The sequence below is a fragment of the Dendrobates tinctorius genome, unplaced genomic scaffold, assembly GCF_039654945.1.
Source record: "Dendrobates tinctorius isolate UK_male_01 unplaced genomic scaffold, ASM3965494v1 ptg000040l, whole genome shotgun sequence".
Taxonomy (NCBI): Eukaryota; Metazoa; Chordata; class Amphibia; order Anura; family Dendrobatidae; genus Dendrobates; species Dendrobates tinctorius.
The window spans coordinates 4,275,406-4,281,405 of NW_027361708.1; positions in this window are offsets into that span (position 1 = coordinate 4,275,406).

Here is a 6,000-nt window from a genome sequence, read left to right on the forward strand (position 1 = left end):
ATTCTATATTTAGCCTAAAGAGGGAGAGAGAGTTGTAGGAGCAGTGAGAGTGGCAGAATACAGTCTCTAGGCAAGGCTTAGGGCTTTGCAGTCTGTTGCTAAATATATAGCTGCTTCATGTGACCATGGGGGGTGGAAAAATTGACTATATTATCATCCATACACTTTAACTTGCTTACTGTTACATTATCGCGGTATTTAATGCTCCAAAAAAGGGTTCAACATTTTTGCTGGTTTGATTTTGTCATCAATAGAGTATTAGGTGCTTTGTGCTACATTACAGTGGTATATAACAGTCCAAATAATCGTTAAAAATTTTTTTCTGAATTTAATTTGTTATTCATAGAGTACTATGTGCCTTGTATTACATTTCGATGGTTTATAATACTACAAAAAGCATTGAAAAACTTTTTTGTATTTAATTTGTCATGCATAGAGTATTACATGCTTTGTGTTACAATTCAGTGATACATAACACTCCAAAAGCATTCAAAAATGTTTCTGGATTCAATTGGTTATACATAAAGTATTACACGCTTTTTCTTATGTTTCGGTGGTATATCACACTCCAACAAAGCGTTCAAAAATCTTTCCAAATTTAATTTGTTTCCATACATTATTACATGCTTTGTGTTACATATTGGTGGTATATAACACTCCAAAAAAGAGTTCAAATATTTTTTGGGATCAAATTTGTCATCCATAGAGTATTGCATGCTTTGTGTTCAATTTCTGTAGTATATAACACTCCAAAAAAAGTTAACTTTTCTTCTTGATTCAATTAGTCATCCATAGAGTTTAACGTGGTTAGTATTACATTATGGTGGTATAAATCTCAAAAAAATTCAAAATTATTTCCAGGATTGAATTAGTAATCCATGCAATGTAACATGCTTAGTGGGCAAAAAGGTGACAGAGATGGAAGAATCCCATGATACTGCTGAAGGAGTGAAAGAAGGAATATCGGAGCCTGACTAAGTTGGCACCACAGCGGAGGTGACAGTAGTCTGTGATCCAGAACTGGATGCTTTTCCACAAACACCAAGGCCTGAACCTAAGCCAAAACCTTCACCACTGGGGAGAGCCAGAATGCAGCAACTGACAACCGTGGGGCCTAGGCTGTTTGGAAATGAGGAGGTGTGTTATGAACAGGTCACCGAGGAGGATGGCAGGAATAGGCTAGGCCACCAGGAAACCAGAAAGGTTGGTAACTTAGCGGATTGCAGACCCCTTATCCTAACAACACATCTAGCAGTAGCCGTGGAGCGTACCTACGATGCCCTAGATGCCTTGGCACAGCCGGAGAGCTAACTAAGCCTAAAGCAAGAAAGGTGAAATCTAAACTGCCCCGGGGTTGACCCCAAAGGAATAGATAACCCCCAAACATATATTGTCGGTGAGACGAGATGAGACACAAACGCAGGCAGAAAATAGACTGAGCAAATGATGGGGCCTGAACTGACTAGATAGGATAGGAAAGGAAAGACACTGTCTGCAATCATGCAAAAACCCTAAAAATTCCAACAGGTCTGATGTACATAAAAACACTGAGGTCTCACAACCTCGCCCCCACTATATGAACATTCTGGTATGAACTGCCAGCAAAGCAAAAGAGACTAATATAACAGGGGACTGAACAAACTGACACAAGTTGTAACATATGGAGCGGGGTCCAGCATTGCCCCCAGCAGGGAGCACACTGAACCCGCAAAGCAAGGCAGAAAGAGGCAAAAACAGATCAGAAGCAAAGGATTAGCAAATGAGCAACTTAGCTGGAAAATGCAGGATCAGGCAGGAGACAGCAGACCTCAAGTTGCATAGGAAGAACTAATCACCAGCAACAATTGAGGGAAACCTGCTAACTTAAATACTCCCAATCAGTAACCCCAGATCTCTAATCATCATCATCAGGTGGCAGACCTCTGTCAATCTGGCCAGCTCTACTACCCACAGCAACCACAAGAGGGAGCCCTGACTCAGAAGTAAGAAAATTCACAACAGAGGTGAGCCAGGACAGTGTTGAAGACATGCTAACGGGCCCGCTAACTGCAAGGTACTGAGAGTTGGCATCCCAGTGAGGGATCATTATGCATTGTATGACCGACAAATGGGGGGTCTGTGGCATCCATGAGGGTTCAGTCGCCACAGAGGTACTGCACCTCACCCAGAGGTGTAGTACCCCACTCTCAGGTAAGGAGGGAGCACCACCCAGGATTCTAACACCTGCATCCCACACACACTACAGTAACAGTTTCTTCTGTTTCTTCCTGCTGGGTAGGAAATGGTGTTGGGAGGTGGGTGGAGAAGGTAGGAAAAGGTGAGGAGCTAACAGAGGGAAAGAACAGAGCAGAGAGAGTGAGTCAGATGTGAAGAGAAAGTGAAAGTAAACAGACATGCTCTGAGGCAGCTCCCTGTCAAAAGGGGCCGCAGACAGAACAGTTCAATGAGTGGAAGGAAAGAGGGCAGACGAGTGGTGAAGCAGCTCCCTGTCAGGAGGAGCTGCAGAAGGAGAGACAGATGGAAGCTCTCGGGAGGAAAGAAGGGGTCCTAGAGGCACGGCGCAGCGACCATGCTGGCCATGGGTCACGTTCCACACCAACTAGTGTGGTACCGGCCCACTAGCCTAGTGGAGAGATCATCAGACTCAACTAGCAAGCGGAGTCAGGGGCACCTGTAGGTGTCTCAGCACAAGCCACAGAAAAGGCAGTCATATAGGAGCAAGGGAACGCAGAGAGGACGTTACCCGACAGGTTCCACAGCTGCTGGCTTGGGACACTGACTACTGACTGTGAGGTGTTGGACAGGAGAGGCAGTCAGCCAACACAGCGAGACAGCCAGGAAAGGCATATACTGAAGGGAGTCCTGGGAAGGTGAATCCTGATCTACCTGGGAGTTTGCTGGACCTCTCACCTGGAGGACATGGCACCAAGCGGGCATCCGTGCGCACCAGAACTGTGAGTAAAGCTTTGGAAACTGCACCCAGCTGCATCCTCTAATTATTCCTGCATCACCTTCCCAACTCTGCTACATCTACTATTATCAAATACAATATTTCCCTATTACAACTGCCCTGGGACAAAGCTCTGCCTGTGGAGAGCTGTACCAACTCAGCTGCATTTCCATCAGTCCCAGAGGATTTGCCCTGCAGTGCTGGTCACCTCTGACCAGAAACCACAGGTGGTGTCACGAACACTTTATTACAAACTTTATAAACTTTATCCCTTGTAAGTATCCCCTTTAATTGGATGCCCAGGGCCACGGACCAGGTCACCATTGCCGTGACACTTCCCCTTTAAATACCGGCCCGGTACCGAGATCCCCACGGCCCTAGCGGGTGATCAAGGTCCATAGAAGAATTTGGAACCTGTCATCACATCTTCTTCAGCCAGTGGGCAGTAAATACGGAACACTTGCCCTGAACGCTGCAAGAGATGAAGGCTGGAACTAAGGTCACATTTCTCAAAATGGAGGGATGACATCACTGGTATGCAGTGGGTTTGATCTGAGAAGGAAGGAAGCAGGATGAACCATTCTTGCAAAATTAATGGGCCTGGGAGAGGGTCCTTGAGGTGTCTTGAGACTGAGCAACCACCCCTCAGAGAATCAGGCTCCAGGAAGCATGCGGGGGCAGTCCCCCCAGCCTCCCGAGGAAGGAGAAGAAGAAGCAGAAACCTGAAGAGCATTTTGCAGTGTAAGGTGCAGTTGTGCCTGTTGCACAGAAAAGAACCACTGAGGAGCTGTTTTTCCTGGGGGCAGATGGCCCTAATGTGTTCCAAAGATTCTGGTGTTGGCCAGGATGGACAGAAGATATCTGATTATGTTTTCCCCCTCCCAGTATGTTTTTGCACATGTTTTGCATTCCTCTGCAGTATTAAGGGACTCTGAACTCTTAAAGGGCACGAGACCCTTTCTGTCCCTATGGACTGTGCTATTAAAAGTAAGTGTTACCAGCAAAAAAGGGAGGAAACAAATAACTTGATGATCTGGACAGACCAGGACTCTATGTATTTTTTTAATGAGGCCCGCAATTTGTTGCCTTGAAGGGTCTATGGATGACTGTATTACCCTCCTTATCATTTTCTCCTGGCTTTGAATTTTGTGCAAAGCTTTTATGAAGTGTAGGAGAACATCAACTACACTTTCAAAATATTTGAATGAGGTCCCCAAGATGTTACCCTTAAGGGTCTATGGGCAATTGTGTTAGCCTGCTTATCATCATCTCCTGGCTTTGCACTGTGTGGAGAGCTTTTATGAGTGTAGGAGTACATCAACTACATCTTCAAAATATTTGAATGAGGTTTGCCAGTTGTTGCCTTCAAGGGTCTATGGATGACTGGATGACCCTCCTTATATTTTTTCTGGCTTTGCACTGTATGCAGAGTCTATATGAGTGTAGGGGTACCACAACAACACGTTCTTAATATTTGAATGAGGCACTACAGTTGGTGCTTTCAAGGGTGTATGGATGAACATGCTTGTCATTTTTGGCAGGCTTTGCACTGGGTACAGAGCTTTTATGAGAGTAGGAGTACCACAACTACACATTGCACACAGTATTTGAATAAGGCACTACAAAAGCTTGTGCCTTCAAGGATGTATGAATCACCCTGCTTGTAATTTTTGGCAGGCTTTTCACTTTGTGCATAGCCTTTATGAGTCTAGGCAAACCACTAAATTACAATTTGAACATAATGTGTATGAGACCCTCCTTTATATCTAATACATGGGAATGTCTGAGTCCCGCTTCCATCTAAATTTTGGCAGTTCCTGCTTCCTTCACAAAATACTCTGAAATTTCCAATTTTTTAATTAAAAATTCAATTTAGGTCACCTTTATATATATATTTTAAATCTTTTAAAATGTTGCCTTTTATACAATTATACAGGAAATAATGTTTCTTAACACTTTTTTTCCTGTGAATGCCAATTTCTCTCTGATTTTGAATGTTTTATTGTCAGTCCTTAAAGTGGAGCAAAAGTGTGACTTCATTGTTCTCAGCAGCGATCTGGGAGTCAGAGATGCTTCCAGTGGCCCTCCCTATGCTATTCTTCTTCCATTCAGCACTTTTTCCATCCATTTCAGCATTTTGACTGCCCTCCAGACCTCTTTGCAGAGTCTGCTGGAAAAATGCTTGGATTTACCATTGACTCCCATTATACTCGTTACTCGAAATGAGCATCCAAGCATTAGGAATTGCTTGGTTCGGGTAAAGCGCATCCGAGCATTTAAGTGCTCGCTCATCCCTTATTTACACTTAACTGTGAAGAAATACATTGGGGAAAAAAAGTATTTAGTCGACCACCAATTGTGCAAGTTCTCCCACTTAAAAAGATGAGAGATGCCTGTAATTGACATCATAGGTATACCACAACTTTGAGAGTCAAAATGAGAAAACAAATCCAGAAAATCATTTTGTCTGATTTGTCAAGATTTATTTAGCAAATTACGGTGGAAAATAAGTATTTGGTCACTTAAAAACATTCAAGATTTCTGGCTCTCACAGACCTGTAACTTCTTCTTTCAGATGCTACTCTGTCCTCCAATCATTAACTGTAATTATGGCACCTGTTTGAACTTGTTATCAGTATAAAAGACACTGTCCACAACCTCAAACAGTCTCCACTCCTCTCCACTCCACTCCACTATGGTGAAGTCCAAAGAGCTGTCGAAGGACACCAGAAACAAAATTGTAGCCTTGCACCAGGCTAGGAAGACTGAATCTGTAATAGGCAAGTAGCTTGGTGTGATAAAATCCACTGTGGGAGCAATGATTAGAAAATGGAAGACATACAAGACCAGTGATATTCTCCCTCGATCTGGGGCTCCACGCTTGCTCTCACCCTGTGGGGTCAAAATAACCACAAGAACGGTGAGCAAAAATCCCAGAACCACACGGGGGACCTAGTGAATGACATGCATAGAGCTGGGAACACCTTAACAAAAGTTACCATCAGTAACACACTATGCCGCCAGGGACTCAGATCCTGCAGTGCCAGACA